Source organism: Hoplias malabaricus, chromosome Y, assembly GCF_029633855.1.
Source record: "Hoplias malabaricus isolate fHopMal1 chromosome Y, fHopMal1.hap1, whole genome shotgun sequence".
Taxonomy (NCBI): domain Eukaryota; kingdom Metazoa; phylum Chordata; class Actinopteri; order Characiformes; family Erythrinidae; genus Hoplias; species Hoplias malabaricus.
Window position 1 is genome coordinate 80,983,949 of NC_089820.1, and position 17,792 is coordinate 81,001,740.

General features: G+C 40.6%; 1 non-coding gene across 1 annotated transcript; it reads left to right on the forward strand.

Annotated features, from left to right (window-relative positions):
- Positions 1-540: 540 nt before the first annotated feature.
- Positions 541-611, forward strand: trnag-ccc (transfer RNA glycine (anticodon CCC)). The gene has a single exon. It is a non-coding gene; the product is annotated as a tRNA-Gly (tRNA).
- The last annotated feature ends 17,181 nt before the right edge of the window (positions 612-17,792 follow it).

Sequence of the window (17,792 nt, forward strand, 5' to 3'; positions counted from 1 at the left end):
GAAATGAAGAGTACGTCACATTTCCCCGAATTTCTTGTGCCATGACTGGAGCTAATGTACTGAGGAAACCTGTAGCATATTTCATTTGGTTTATCAGCGATTACAGATATGTGAATTGTCTTGCGATAAGAATGACGCAGATACGCAAAAGTTTTAAAATGCAGTAAAATGAAGCAAAGGAAAAAAACAAAAAACATTGAAACACTCAGGTAGCCTACCTGCGGTTGTTTTTAAATTATCTGGTAAATTACCGATGGAATAGAATAAATAAATAATTCAACAAAGGTTTTAAATATTATTCCGCTCTAAACCTATGCAAATATCTGCCAATGTCATCACTACAACAAAGTCTTGTATTTGCTTTGTTTACCTATTTAATAATGCAGTCAATTAAGCAGCAGGTTGTATTAATAATTATCTACTATTACTAGTCACCATATGTCATCAGTTAAATATAAAACTAGTCAAAAGTCGCAGACTAGAGAAAATAGAGCATGTCTATCTCTCTATTTATTACATCACTGGAGAAGGTTCGCAACAGCGCCGCTGGTGTAGTGGTATCATGCAAGATTCCCATTCTTGCGACCCGGGTTCGATTCCCGGGCGGCGCACAAGTTTTTTGTTGTTCTCCTTAGCATTAAATATTTACGTTACTTTATAACCTTTCAAAACTGTTCCATAGAAAACAGACAAGACAGAATTGTTAAATAAGCAACACAGTGTCCACTTTCTCTACTAGTCTAGATCTAACGTGAAAATGAGAGCTTTATCATTCACTCCATCCTATTGTCCAGTTTACTCTCTCAGTATTTCTATATTCATGGTCGGCACTATACAGTAAACAAAGTTAATCTGTGGTTTCTTTGTGCTTAACAAATCTTACAAAGTTGTTCACTTGATTATTTGTAATTCCCAATTATTGTCCTGGCCAGGAATCCCAGCGAGCTCAGGAAGGCATAGATAAGTAAGTATCTGCGGAGTGGTCTTTGATGATTTAGCTTAGGGGAAAACCTAAAGTAAACGTCTAGATTTTACCCACTACTATATCTACTTAAAACGTGACGTATTGATCTTGTCGAACGTCACGTCCGGGTCAAACCGCTATGGCCTGTTGCCCGATTCACGCATATACCTTATAGTAGCAGAGAGGCTGTTTTCCAAAGCAGAGAGGAGCTTTATTTTCAAGAGTGCGTAACTTTAAACACATATATACACGAGTTAACCACTCATTACTGTCTTTTACAGTTTTGAACAACTGTACTACCTGTGAAATGTGTTTATTTACAACTTACATTTAGGTATCTTCTGTTTAAACTAAACATGACGAATCACAATGTGGGACACACATGACGTTCAATCAAAAAACGACTGTGTCTCTTTACAGTTATGCTCGAAGAAGAAGTGTACGCACGCATCAGCAGTGTACGCACGCATGATGTTCTGCGCATGCGCAGTCTAAATCGGGCAGCAGCGCAAATCTGGTAGCGACTTGGCCAATTTAGTAAGTTTGCTGCTAGATTTACCGACTTTTCAGACCTCCTGGTGAGTTATTAAAATGCATCAGAATGAGTTGCGAATGTATAAAATATGCTGCCAAAGACATGTTTGCTTCTTTCTTTATTTTTTCCTTTTCTGAACTCCTGAACTGAGGACACATAATTGGTTGAGACATTCAGCTTTATTCAAACAGTAAACACATGTCTTATGAATGTTTGACAAGGAACCGAAGGCGCGATTGGACCCGGAAACCCAACCAGATGTTGACCTCCCCATGTAATGTCAGTTGGGACACTCTTGGTGGCGCACCATACCTTTTAACTCAAGAAAAGAAGCAAGGTAAAAAAAATATTAAATAAATAAAGCCAGATTTAGAGAGGTAGTCTGATCATTTGGCTGAGTTTTTAGACATTTGGTTTGGCCTGAGCTGGAGTGGAATTTGTGGTCCAGAACTAATCATGCATACCTGATGTTACTTATGTTTATTCGGCTGATTGCATTCATTTCATCATGAAATATTCCAACATCTAGGGTAAAAAGGTTTCTACAATTATAGTTGTTGCTACAGAAAAATAAGTAATGGGAGGAGACTCCCTATTTAATTTCAGAAGACGTTTTTGGCCATGTAATGTTATAACAAACGATATAAACTCCATACACATCCAAACCACCATAATTCACAGATGTTGATTTCATTAGCTCTTTTGGCATTAATGAAAGTTGTAGTGGCATTCAGGTTTATAAAAGGGTTTCCATTCTTATATGAATTACTCTGTTTCAACCAGAGCCATAGCTAAACAGCGCCATTGTTGAAATCTCTGTGTGTGTGCTCATCTGTCTCTTTGGCCATTACGTCAAAAGAGCTGGAAGAGAAGACTTCGCTCCACATCAGGTCAAGCCATTTGCTGCATTGATCTACACTCCCCAGAGAGGCAAAGATAAAAGCGAAAAGGACACACTGAGTGACAGACCAAAAAGGGAAATGGCAAAATGAGAACCCTTGTGGGGTTTTGGATTTATTTTGTATACTTAAATGATTATAATGATATGATAAAGTGGCACTGAAAGCTGTTCTGTCACACACAGTCCTCTATGTAACCAGTATGTAGTTTCCAGGGGTGGTAAGTATTTCAGTGTATGTACTTTTTTAATATAACAAGCATTATTTTAGATCTGTATTTTATTGATATTTACTGATATTTAATTAAAAAAGACTTCTTACTACAACCGTAAATCAATGGTTTTAACGTCACATCTCTTAGGGGACTATTTGCAGCAGAATATTTTTCAGGTGGCTCAGTGGTGCAACAGGTATAGTCCTTGCCACTCAGCTTCAGAGTCATGTGCTCCTGGCCCCTTATGTCACTGTCTATGAGAGTTGTGTTCCCCTTGTGTCTGCAAATGTCTGCTACATTGCATATGGGTTTGAGTGTGAGAGGTACAAAAAACATCAGTGTTTAAATTAGTTGACCCAGTCATGTCATGCCTGTAGACATGTCCATACCAGTGCATTCTCCTTGATTAATGACTGCTTAGATGATGTTATAAAGCATGCAGAAATCACACATCTTCATTACAGTGATTATTTAGGTTAAAGTTGGCTCTAGTTTACCACAAGGGGAGCTGTGGTCAAGGTTTTAACTTGAAGTGAGTTAAAACCCAAGAAATGCTCCAGGAAATGCTCTTTTTAACAAATCAGTGATTAAATATACTTCCCAAATACTAATATACAGCCAGCTTGAAATCCCAAAAATGTACCTATGATCCGATTTCAGTAAAAAAGTGGATGAGTGCCAGTCCTTCACAGGGCAACACACACACACTCACACATTCACTCACAGCTACGGTCACTTTTGAGTTGCCAATCAACCTACTGACGTGTGTTTTTGGACTGTAGGAGGAAACCGGAGCACTCGGAGGAAACCCACGCGGACACATGGAGAACACACCAACTCCTCACAGACAGTCACCCGGAGGAAACACACACAGACACAGGGAGAACACACCACACTCCTCACAGACAGTCACCTGGAGGAAACCCACACAGACACAGGGAGAACACAGCACACTCCTCACAGACAGTCACCCAGAGGAAACCCACGCAGACACAGGGAGAACACACCACACTCCTCACAGACAGTCACTCGCAGAAAACCCACGCAGACACAGGGAGAACACACCACACTCCTCACAGACAGTCACCCGGAGGAAACCCACGCAGACACAGGGAGAACACACCACACTCCTCACAGACAGTCACCTGGAGGAAACCCACGCAGACACAGGGAGAACACACCACACTCCTCACAGACAGTCACCCGGAGGAAACCCACACGGACACAGAGAGAACACACCACACTCCTCACAGACAGTCACCCAGATGTAACCCACGCAGACACAGAGAGAACACACCACACTCCTCACAGACAGTCACCCGGAGGAAACCCACGCAGACACAGGGAGAACACACCACACTCCTCACAGACAGTCACCCGGAGGAAACCCACGCAGACACAGAGAGAACACACCACACTCCTCACAGACAGTCACCCGGAGGTAACCCACGCAGACACAGGGAGAACACACCACAATCCTCACAGACAGTCACCCGGAGGAAACCCACGCAGACACAGGGAGAACACACCACACTCCTCACAGACAGTCACCCAGAGCGGGAATCAAACCCACAACCTCCAGGTCCTTGGAGCTGTATGACTGCGACATTACCTGCTGCGCCACCGTGCCGCCCTTATATATAAATAAATAAATAAATAAATAAATAAATAAAATCTTAACATTTAATGGAAGCCAATATAAAAAGATTTTATTCCCAGTAATTTTTGAGCATATCTACAGGTCTATTCTTCATGAACTTTTCACCTTTGTAAAGGACAGCTGCTGTGTTTAAATGATGGAGATACATGTTTTTCTTTGGACAGCGATGATATACTTACCTACAATCAGCAAGGCTACTCCAGTGCTAACACATGATCAGCTGTGCTACCTTGATATTAACCTACATTCAGCCCAATAACAGATGGATGATAACCTACGACCCGTTTCCCCATTCCATCTGAACAATAACCAAAAGCAATTTTCTTATTCCAAAATCCTCACCTCAAGCTTTGTAAGAAGAAAGGTATAGCAACTGTCAGGTGAGTGTGGAGGACAGCGTTATGAAGTCATGTCCTGCCTGAGGAAATGCTTTGAAAGAGGGCAGACCTGATGGCCATCTCTTGGTCTTGCTGCAGCAGGTCCAGCAGCAGAGGGCAGATTTAACATGACAGCCAGGCTTTCATCTTCTCTGGACTGTGTATGTGTGTCAAATGTGATAATTACCAATGGACTTCTGGCCTTCTGTTCTAGTAATAGAACTATTGTGTGTGTGTGTGTTATTTGGGGAAAAAAGAAGTTGCATAATAAAGATGTGTGTCCTATGTTTATATCATTATAAACATATTGACTGCACTTTGTAGTTCTCCAATTACAGACTTCATCCCATTTATTGCTCTAGCCTCTTTTCATCCTGTTCTTTAATGGTCAGGACCCCCACAAGAAACTGTGCAATAACATAGACATGGTGATGCTGTGGTTGTGTGTGTTTCGCTAATATGAGTAGATCAGACAGTGTTTAAAAACTTCAGCAGCACTGCTGTGTCTGATCCACTTGTACCAGCAGAACATGCTCACGAGCAGCCGATTTTACTGCCAAACCCCTGGATGCTGTTTGGAAGACTGTTTTACTCCATACACCCCAAACAAGACTGCGCCACCTACAGGTGACCCATGGTTCCATTCGTGGCCTCAGGTAGTGTCAGATGAAGTGTGCTGGGTAAAACTCTGACGTGTGCAGTGCACAGTGATCAGGATTACCAAACACATGTGGAAGTCCAAGCCTCAGACCCAGTGGACCCTCTGAAGCTTTCCTACTTTTCAATTAAGTGCAGAGGCCAAGTGGCTGGAGAATTAGGCGAGGGAATTCCTCTGCGTGGCCAGTGAGACAGAGGTGAAGAATGCGCTCATTGATGTGGAGGCTCCAGAGTGTCGCTTGGGCTTAAAAAACAGGGAAGAGTGGAGAGAGGGATTAGAGAACAAAAAGATCCTTCTCTGTCATCAAAGCGGATCTTCTCTGTGGCTCATCCCTACTCTGGTCCACGCCTACTGGCAGGTTTTAACTCTGCTGGGGAGGGAGTGGTGCTTCAGAGTGGAGTGGGAGAGTGTGTGTGTGTGTGTGGGGGGGGGGGGGAAGAAAAATGTCAGCTTGTGTAAAATAGCTTTTTATTTTCTGAAAAATACTCAAACAAATAACACAAGAAGATGGTTCCTCATATGTCAGTTTTTTTGTAAGTAATTCTATACAACACCAAAAACCGCTCTTCTATGTTTGGAAACTTGTCACAACAACAGTAACAACAGCAGAACCTTTTTTGGAGCTGTCTGCAATGATTTTTGAAAAAGTAGAAGAGTTGTAGAACCATTGACATATATTACATCAATCTGAAGGAACTACCCAGTAAACAAGGAACGTCCCTGGACCTTCAAAATAGGTCTAAAAGTAGTCTGTCCGTCAAGGACATATTTTAAACATCAATGGACGTCCAAAATCCATCTTAATAAGTTAGTTAAGTGGTGACCAATCGATAACGTCAGTGGACGTCCAAAACGCGTTTTATACAAGTAAATTATTTCGGGACCAATTAATAACGTCAATGGACGTCCAAAATACGTCTAATAGTCAGACGGCAGTCATTACGTTATTTCAACGTTGAATCAACGGCTAAATGTTTACTGGGTAATCATTATGTAAAGAATCCATAATTATTTAAGTGTTTGTATTTCTGAGTAGATCCATTGTGTTTAATGAAGAACCCTTGAAGAACCAACTTTTTTTATTAGGACGTTATGTACATAAACAAAAATTCCTTAAAGAATTCTTGGTGACATGCTTCAGATGAGCTTTTGGTTCCAAAGAACCACGTTCAGGGTTCTTTCATATGTGGAAAATGTCTCCTTTATCAAAATGGATTTCTACAAACTGTCCAATGAAATGTTCTTTAGGGACCCAACATATTGGGTCCTCTGTGAGCCTATATTTTCACTTACGAGGTTCTTGAGACTTATGGGTTCTCTATACAGTTTAAAGGTTCTATACCAGTGGTTTCATAGAACCCTTTTCCAGGTAAAAAGCCTTACAATGCTTCAGATTGAAGCCTGTAAATTAATTAAAACAAAAAAATTGAGAAATAAAAGAGTGTTGCAGAAGAGAGAGTAAGACAAAAACAATAGACAGAGGTGAAGAGAGGGAAGAAACAGAAACAAAGAATGGAGTGAGAGAGAAAGAGTGAAGGAAAGGTGGCTAAGAAGAGGTGGGGTGCAGATTTCAAAGGTAATCTTTAACACTGAGCCGTGCAGACAGTGACACCCCCTACCCTCTCTATGTCTGGGGCTGGTGTGTTGCCTTTTGGTCCCAGTGGTGCCCCTATTCTTTTTGCCCCTTTGTCCACCCCCCAGGGGCATTTCAGAGCTTTATTCATGGCCTGGCTAAGCAGAGGGAGAGAAGAGGCTTATGAATCGGCCTCTAAAGAGGGCGACGTCCACTCTGGACCTCTGACTGTCCGGCTGAAAACAACGCTCAGCTGAAACAAATACCTGCTTTGTGTGGACAGCTCCTCACGCCGAGTCAGGGCTGCGCTCGTCTGGCTGATAAAAAGACAGTCCAGTGTCGGGCAGTCTCTGAAGTTCGCCGACAACAATGACAAAGATCGTTTCTGGATTAGGATCATGGCGTCATCATTGTTTGGGTTTCTTTCTTTCTTTCTTTTTTTATTTACTCAATTATTCGTGTTTCCTTTAGTGTCAATTAACTTGATTCATGGGCCTGAATCTCTAAATTAACTTCTACAGGGGTTTCCATTATAGGTACGGAATAATAGACGGTGTAGATCTTTGCAAACGTGATAGACCATCCTTCATTGAACAAGGGTTATATGGCCATTAAGTTAATATTAGGAAAATATCAAGAGATGTTTTGGAGGAGCTAAGATATAAAATAAGCTGCTTGAATAATAATAATTAAAAACAAAAGCTGAGGCAATGAACAACAGGCATAAACAGGGGAAATTGGGAAGCTAGATCTCCAATGAAACCACTCAAGACCCAGTAGGGCACCGAAAAAATCAACCACATTCAACCATAATAGAATAAGTGAGGCCAGGTACCACCCGAACACCATAGCACTGTGCTGAGGGGCTTCATATGCTTCTAGCCCACACTAGGCATTCAGCATGGTGACCTAAACCTCATGTGTGGCAGCTCCAGAGCGTTTCATTTCCTTTCATGTATTTCAATAGAAACTTTATGGTGCCCACAAGGCATACATCTTAAAACAGATGAGTTCAGTAACTAACTGATTTATTTCGTATTATTGATAATAAACATACATCTCTCTCTCTCTCTTTCTCTCTCTCTCTCTCTCTCTCTCTCTCTCTCTCTCTCTCTCTCATTTTCCTTCTCTGTGTATAATTCCCATACTCCCCCTAGAGGTTGAGAAGCTGGCATTAATATTTCATTGGTAATTCTATCACAGAACTTTAAGCTCTCCAGCTGCTTGAAGGTTTTTGATGAAAACCCAGCTACAACTCAGTCATTTGGGCCAGACTTTTGAGCACAACGCATCAGCTATGGTCTCTGACGTCAAGGCTTGCGATGACCACCATGACATCGATGTTCATCATGTTGCTTGAGGTTGCTTAAGGTAGAAAGGCACTCATTTTAATTCAATAGTTTGCCAATATACCAGTTTAACCATGGATCAGATGACCTGAATGATTAGGTAACCCGTTGTTTGATGCCTGAGGTTTGGACAATTTTTTAATCCGTTGGAGCTCTAGCTAATGTACCCCACATATAATATAAGTTAACAATGGCTTTGAAAGCGGCATGACGGGTACATGTTCCTGAGATGTGTTAATGGTTAATAGTATAGTCAAACATTATAAAGTGAAGAACATTCAAAAGGTTCATGCAGTGTTTGATTATTATATTTCAGTCACTAGTAAGTGTGTGTTGTCGTAACAGGAAAGGATACAATTACTTTTGTTTTGCCCATTTGTTTTGTGTTCATGTTAAGAACATCATCAGGATCAATATATTCCTATTAGTAATGCACTGTGATATTGACGGGGCACTATGACCTTGCAGTGCATCTACAGATCACTGCATAATGTAAAGCTTCTGCAGCAGGCATGGGGCTTGGAAACATTCTTGATGCTCTCTTACTTAATTGTACCTAATATTTAATATTTTTGGGGGTAAAACCTGAGCTTTTGCAATGAAAAAAATATATAATTGACAGATAATTAATATTTAGGCAGAACATTTAAATGCATGTAATTTCTAAAAAAAAAAAACTTCTAATCTCCAATTTTAAGACTAAAGGAGCAGTCCTACTGAACATGAAAAAAGGGTTTATCACAGTTACATTCCAACTCTCTGTACACAACCAGGGGTGGCACGGTGGCAGGTAAAGTCTCTATCACAGCTCCAGGGACCTGGAGGTTGTGGGTTAGAGTCCCGCTCCGGGTGACTGTCTGTGAGGAGTGTAGTGTGTTCTCCCTGTGTCTGCGTGGGTTTCCTCCGGGTGACTGTCTGTGAGGAGTGTGGTGTGTTCTCCCTGTGTCTGCGTGGGTTTCCTCTGGGTGACTGTCTGTGAGGAGTGTGGTGTGTTCTCCCTGTCTCTGCGTGGGTTTCCTCCGGGTGACTGTCTGTGAGGAGTGTGGTGTGTTCTCTCTGTGTCTGTGTGGGTTTCCTCCGGGTGACTGTCTGTGAGGAGTGTGGTGTGTTCTCCCTGTGTCTGCGTGGGTTTCCTCTGGGTGACTGTCTGTGAGGAGTGTGGCGTGTCCTCTCTGTGTCTGTGTGGGTTTCCTCCGGGTGACTGTCTGTGAGGAGTGTGGCGTGTTCTCCCTGTGTCTATGCTCCAAAAACACACGTTAGTAGGTGGAATGGCGACTCAAAAGTGTCCGTAGGTGTGAGTGAATGTGTGAGTGTATGTCGCCGTGTGAAGTATTGGCGCCCCCTTTAGTGTGTATTCCTGCCTCCTCTAGGTAGGCTTTGGACCCACCATGACCCTGAACTGGATAAGTGCTATTACAGATAATGAATGAATGAATGAATGAATGTACAGAACCAGATAGTAGAAAACAAAATGTAAATGATCATGTAACTTTTCAGTTGCAGTAATCAGTATAATCCTTTATCACCTCAGACTGTCAGAGCCTTGGTTTTACATCTTGCCTGAAAGTTGGCACCAATTGAAGTACAGTGTCCTGGTCACAGCACTTGGGATCCACACAAAGCACAGACACACTGTAGGGTTGAGTATTCAAACTAGAGTTATGCTGAAGCTGTGTAACACAATTTATGACAATGTACAAAAGGATGTAGCAGTGCTAAACACAGTAGGTGGAGGAAGCTTCCACTTTATAAAAAAAAAAAAACAATCAAACAAACATAATTTGGGTCAATAGATCGCCGTTAGCAGTTGGTGTTGTAGGACCTGTGGCATTGGCCTTGCTGTAATCTACAGAACATCGCAAAGTAAACATTCTTGCATTATTTATGTAAATGTAATTCATCATATAATAACAATGGAGCTGATATTTAATACGAAGATATGAATAACTGTAAGAAATCAGTTTTATAGCAAGGTAACAATACAAGGAGTTTAAAAAGAAGAACTATCATTATGGACATTACTATGATCTGTTTGTGTTTGCATTTCTCAGGTTGTGTAGGTGGTGGTGGGAGGGGGCACCTACAGAGGGGGTAGGGGTTAGTGGGAATCTGTGCCTGTGTGGAGTTAGCCTTAGGCTGAATTACACCCTGCAGGGTGAGCTGCAGCTGCTTGTGTGTGTGTGTCGTGGGCTTAGTGAAGATGTTTAATTAGAGAAGCCTGCACAGACTAAAGGAATTTACTCTCTCTCTCTCTCTCTCTCTCTCTCTCTCTCACACACACACACACACACACACACACTGCTTGTTTCTTAAAGCGACACCATTGAATGAGATGAGGAATACTGGGGGTCACCATTTGAAATTTTGAACAACATTTAAAAAAATGAATATGGCATGTGTATCCATGTTGGTCCGTCTGTGTCCACGTGCATCCACAGTTTCCCGTTGAGCATGCTGGAGTAGGTGCTGGTTGACTGGAAAATGGAGGGTGTCAGTGGTATAAATATGCAATAATACAGGGGTGGGAGTGCTGTAAAATAAGACACTGCCAATGCTTGTGCTGCATTCACAGGAATGAAAACGTATTGCAACACCACAGTTTTATGAAAGACTTCCATGATAATAATGAGACAGTGATTCCTGGAGCCAAGGCTGATATGTGTAAACTGTCTGAGACTTATTGGATGTCCTTTTAAAAAGAAGAGAAAGATTCATACACTTCACTTTCACTTTTCATCCACCGTCTGATGAAAGCTGATGAGTCTAACAGGTCGTACCGGTTTAGTGTAAGTAGCTCTGTTGACTACCGAGGGAATAGTTTGACACTTGTTAGCACTGTTTAGCTATAAACTTTGTTGTGGCTGGTACTAAGAGCTAGTTTGTGAAGCAACGAACTGAACGATATTTTAAAAGCTCAGAGATAATGGCGCTGACAGAACAGAACATTCCCGAGATGATGACTTTTGAACTAAGTCAACTACAAAATCAAAACTATAAGAGCATTCCCATGTTTCATACAATGTGTACTAAATATATTTGTGGGTGTTCATGGCCTTCAAACTATGGCCTGTGGCCTGTATATGCCCCGTTGCTTTTATTTGCCCATCCCCTTTAACTGCAGCAGCAATGCATGTAGTCTGGCCACTGTACATCTTTTGACAACTTTAACAATAGTGAAAGAAAAAAAAATTAATAATAATAACCCACTGGCTATAGCACTGTTTTAGGGCCGCTTAAAGCCATCTCTTTTGCCTTCCAGCAAGAAGCAGTAATGTTCTACTGTTAAATGCAGTGTAGATGCTGTCATTTAGTCGACAGTGGATGGGATGGGAGCTTGTTACTGAGAAATAAATAAGAAAACAAGTTTTTTTCTTGTCTGAACCAGTGAAAGTGCTCTCCTAGAACCGTACTGTTTTGAAAGAGTTATTTATGAGAGTATAGTTACATAGCCACTCCCCCACACCCATCTCTCTCTCTCTCTCTCTCTCTCTCTCTCTCTCTCTCTCACACACACACACACACACACACACACACACACTCACATACATACACTCTCACACACTACCCAACAACCTCTGTTAGATATTAAATACAATGAGGGATGAGGTTGTGACCTTTGCCTGATTCCCTGTGAAAGGTGTCACTCTGTCTTCATTACCCTCATCATTATAGATTCCAGTACAGCTTTACAGCCCATTCACACAATGCAAACAATTTATGGCCCCATATAAATGTTACGCATAAAGCCCTCTCACTCCACTCAACCTCCCAGTGAACTACGCTAGAGTTCAGATCCAATTAGAGGGGTCAGCACTGACCACATCCTGCTGGTGGAAAAGGGGCATAGTCTGGTTTAGGGGCTGGGGGGGGGGGTGGATGTGAGGGGGGGGTGGGTAAGTTGAAAGAAGAACAGGAGATAATCCTGGCCTGAGGCTATGCTCCAGACAGTCCCTTCAAAAGCCTCATGAAGCTGAATTGCCAAAAAGGCTTTATTAACAGTTAAGTTCTTCTTCTGTTCTCTTACCTGTAACTTCACTTGTTGGTGTGACCTAGAGAAGCATCTGGTGCTGTTTCGTGTCTTCTCTTGGTTTTCTCATCTGGTCTAAGATGCTCTGGGTTCCTGACCTGGGTTCTCCTCTTTCTTTTTCCACAGCTCTATACTCTGCAATGTTGATGTCTGGGCTCTGGGGCGGTTAGTCCATTGTCCTAAGAACACTAGCAAATTCTTTGTTTGAATGTCCTTTTTTTTTTACTTTTCTTAAAAATAATTCATTGACAGCACCACATCCTTTCAGATCCATAACATTACCTCAGAACCTGCCCATCACAGGACACATCACAAACTCACTCACACGCTCACACCTATGGACACTTTTTGAGTTCATCTACCAATATGTGGTTTCGGATTGTGGAATGAAACCAGATCATCTGGAGGAAACCAAAATAGACACAGAGAGAACACAACAGCCTCTGCTCAGACAGCGATCTGAGGCGAGGGTTTGAAACCATAACTCAGAGCCCCGGTGACAGGGACACTATCTGTTGTGTCACCATATGCAAGTATATCCTTAAATCAGTATTTCCAGCTTAGTGGATGTTTGACTGGAAATCACACACATTAAAATGCATCTCTAGTCTTGACACAATACACACTTTACAGTGCAGGGTCTATGGCATCATTTTGATAAGTCTTTTAAAGAGTTTAACACTGCATGTGGAAACCCTGCAACACCACTCTAAATCAACTCATAAAATTAGGATGGAATTTTCCGAGGCCTGGGTCTGATAGGAAATGGCCTGGTTGTGTATCTAGTGAATGCATGTGTGAGTGTGTGTGTGTATATGTGTGTGTTCTGGCCCTGTGGCAGGATATGTGTGTATCCTCTCACTGAAGAGGCCAGATCGGATCAAAGACCAGGTTAAGTGGTCAGCGTCTGCTGAGAGCACAAAGAGAGGGAAAGTGGATAAGTGGTCCAGACTGGACCCTATAGCCTGCAGCTAGAACACATAATTAACACCACGCTGGACTCACACAGCTTTCCCATGTGTTTTTTCCTCAATTTCTGCTGATTTGTGAATTTTTATTTGATGTCTATTTTCTGTTTCCAATCTATAAAATCAGCTGAGTTTTTTTTTTTTTTTTAAATCATGCTGTTTTTGACTGATACATATTCTGAAAAGTATCACATACTCATTAATGAATGCATTAATCAATCATTAGTGATTATAGAGTTATAGTTTTGATGATTGAATTTGTTTATTTATTTCTTAAGTTCCTTTTGTTTATTCATCTCCTCGAGAACTCATTGTATTAAGTAAGTGATCATTTTAAGCCAATGTACCCAGCTGTGATGTACCATAGCTAAAAGAGTAGGGGTTTAAAAGCTGGACTTGGCTGTGATTAGAGTAGGAGCTGTCCAGCGTCCCTGGTGCTGAATTTTGCGCCGCGCGTGTTATTTCCGAGTCCGTAAGTAGTGACATCACAACCGCAGTCTTCTTAAACGAATCTGGATCTTGAGTTGCGCATAAAATTACAGCGGTTATGAACTTCCGCTGAGTTACAACGGTCCCTAAGATTTGTAAGAATCTACTCATTTAAATAGAATATAAATAATAATTAAACGAGAAAATAAAGTGATGACATGCTTAAATCCATGTAATTGAAAAAAATGTTTGGGTAAATCACGATTGAGGGAATATATGGAGATTATTGTGCATTAAAGTATCTTTAAATGTACAAAATGAAGCTTAAGGTGAAGCTTAAAAGAGGAAGGGTGCTTATTCTATAAGCATTTCTTAACAGTTTAAAATAGACAAGTCCTCATAAAAACACAATTTGTATATTTTTAAAAATCGCTAAAGAACATTATCACCCCCTGTACTCTCTGAAGAACAGGTCTTGTACATTTCTGTTCACTAAGCGTAAACGCAGGGTAAATATGTTCACACTATTAGACACTGGAGTCTAACTTTTGAATGTATGATACATTCTTTTTTCCACAAGGAAATGTATGTTTTTGTAAAGTTACAGTTTTAAATAGAAAAGTAAAATAAATTCAAACCTGAAATGAGAGGCATGGAATGAAAGCGACATAAACATCGATGTCCTGTAAAAAATTGCAACGCAGCACAGTTCAGAAAGCAGGATATTTCAATAAATCAACTAGTATTTATATAAAACATTTGACAGAAGAAAGAAAAGAATTGAGGGGAAGAACCACGTTAAGACGCCAATCAGGAGTTAAATTGGGTATGACAGAGCACATAAACTTTAAAAATACAGGTCAAGGACAATGATACTCCAGGACGAGGAGGACAGATCTTGAAGGAAGGGAAACTTTTTTTAATAGTATTTTCTACCTATGCGCCCTCTGGTGGCCACATTAAAAATACACGCTGCCAACAAATGCTCTATTAAACACCTGCAGATGACCACACTTCACCTGCACTAAACAGCTGACAGACACAATATTAGGTTTAAACATTTCTAGATATCTACTCATCCTGAAATTAAAGGCATTCATTTGAATATTAGAAATTATATAACTTTGATAAATTATAAATAAAATAATTTCGGCTTTTCTTTTCTGCAGTGAATTCTCAAGAAAAACTTCACACTAAAGATGGAATTTTAGTGTCAGTATTTGACTGCATTCAGGCAGATCTCACGTCCAACGTTGTTACTTTAGCTTTCATAAAATAAACAATAAACCTCTCGTGGAACTGCGATTTCTCTAGGGACAGATTAAAAAGAAAATAAATAATAAAAAATCTGGTAAAAAATAAAAATGGGGAGTTGTAAGACAGTATTTTAGTCTTAAAGAGTTTATGAAGTTTAGTTTGATAATCTATTTAACATAAGGCCTATTTACAACCGTCAACTTTTACAGCCAATCAGAGACCGCGCGAGGGGATGTCCTTGAACAGCTTTTGAAATAGTTAGCATTGTGGTTTTCATTATTCAGCGCTGTAAGACAATGCTGAAATTGAGGAACCTTCCAAAAGCGAACTTTAACGAAGTAACTGTGTATAATTGATTTAGAAAGTCCTTTATTAAAGTGTCTTTGGCGTTCCCTCAGAAGCTGCTAAGTAGCTAGCAAACCATTGTTAGCTTGCTGCATGGATAGTACAAAATACATACAATATTTCATTACATGCTCATTGTTGTTTAACACAGTAAGGACAAACAGACTAATTCCAGCACCTGCTGTTTATATTTGGCTAATGGTGGAGAAATCCGCGATTTTAAAAGATATTTGTCGCTTTTCAACCCAGAATAGCACAGCTAATTCCAACATTATTAATGTCAGTTACAGCGGGGTTCTTCTCGCCAAACACAGCAAACTAGCAAAGTACATATATCTGTTAGTTGATGCTAACTCCATGAGGCCTTGAAAAGTTATACTCACAAGCATTATACTGTTTCAGTCTTTAAGAGTGACGCTCTCATAAAATATTTTCAAGAAAGGTAATATTTCTGGTTCTAAATTATCATAAAAATCAAGAAAATTTTTGAGTTTTAAAAATAGTAATAAAATCAAGATAATAATCACGTTATAAGATTTTATTTGTGAAAACACAAGAACAAAAAAGAACTTTGCCATAATTTTTTAATAAATCTATAGTTAGGCTGGTGTTAGTTTTACACAAGAACTGAAAATATATTTATAAAGAGATTAATGAAATGAAACAAACAAAAGCCTCCTAATGGTGCCACCTGTTTGTTGTACTCAGTGGTAGATTTATTAAGTCTCAGATGAAATAATCAGGTTCTTGGTGAAATGAAACGAGGCCTGTTAGTCGCCACTGAAGTCACCTTTTAAAATGAAACAGATTTGAGATGATGGCATTCAGAGTAAAGCTACAACATACAGTTTCCCCTGCCCTGCCCTCTGTGATGTCCACCACCTGTAGAGCTCTGTAGGACGCCGCGATATCCTCGAGGACCTGCGGATCAACACAGCAGCCAAACAGCGAGCTGTTTTCCCCGGGGCAAAGGTTCACCACAGGGGCAATAAACTGCAGATTCTCCCACCATCCCCGCCATCTATCAGCATGCCCCGCGGCCCGTGCTACCCAACACTTTAGCTTTAAACTCCAAAAGACCCTATATCTCTGTCTCTATGTCTTCATTTCCTCTGAATGCCGCTGTCAGTGGGCTTCAGACAGACCCTCAACAGGTAAATTACATTCATAAGTGACGTGATTAAAACCATCAAAGGCACAGTTTGCACTGCATTAAAGGGCACCTAGAAACGAAGGGGTGGCTAATTGGTAAATAGTGGGTGCACATCTGACTCTGACTTGGGCGCGCAGTGTATATGGTAAATAGGGCATGAAGTAAAAAAAAATGTCAAACTGAATTTAGTGCCTTTGGACAGGACAACTTTATAGTTGACATCTATTATTATTATTATTATATTGTTTATATATATATTATATTTATATTTACAGACATTAGTGCAACATTAGTTACATCAACAACAAGAAAAAATATATAATAAACATATCTTCATCAATCTAATATAATAATAAAATAATAATAATAATAATAATAATAATAATAATACTATCTTTCAGTTGTGGTAAGTACTGCATTAACTCAGTAGGCTAAAAGCTAAGTAAATAAAATGCATCGCACGACACTGTTTAAAAAGAAGGGCTGACAGGGACAAACCTAAGTATCAGCGGGCATCATTTACTCACCATGAAAAGCAAGCAGCAGGCAGCTAGGGCTGTGATAATGCCGTCACCAGCAAGAGTTCCCTGAGAAAACGGTTCAGAATGCAGCTCGCCGCGAAGCACTGATTTCTACACTGAGAATCGCGGTGGGGAATAATTACTGGAATAATTACGCCAAGCTTAGCCTATAAAATCCACTCAAACACTCAATTCAGGGCTGCAGGGTTAGGCTTGCTGTGATTTAGCCTGAAGACGTTTCAGATAATCTAAACCTACGTCTTTAAAACCTATATTGTTTCAGTTACAGACACAATGTAAACACAAACAATCACAAAGTCCTTCAAAAACGTTGGGGCCTGGGCCCCTAGATCGCAATTGGAGCTACACGTTGGCGCTAAAGCGCACTGTGTGAATATAAATGAGGGCATCTTCCCGAGGTCAGTGTGTGTGTGTTAGTGTTTGTCTAATCTACAGCGCGATGATCTGTTTTGCAGTGTCTAAAGCTCGACTTTAATAAGAATAATATAAAAAAAGAGGTATTTCCAGCATCCCAGGGGTTATTTAGGTTTAGATCCAAGCGAATTCTCCAATGTGACATTCGCTTCTTTATTTATGATGTTTTTTTTTTCTTCCTCCCACTGACGGAGAAAATTTCTGACTCGGATTTTTCACTCCACAATTGATTGGACATGGATATCCAGTGTCCCTTTAAGCGCAATCAAACGGCCTCTCCAGCCCGGCCTCCCCCTCCGTTTAGGCCGGAGTTGAGTTACAGCTAAACCCCTGCTCTGCTCCCTCAACACATCTGTCCGGCCTCTAAACATCATAAGCAGCATTTATAATGTCTTTAAGAAGCTGCAATAAATACATATAAACAATGG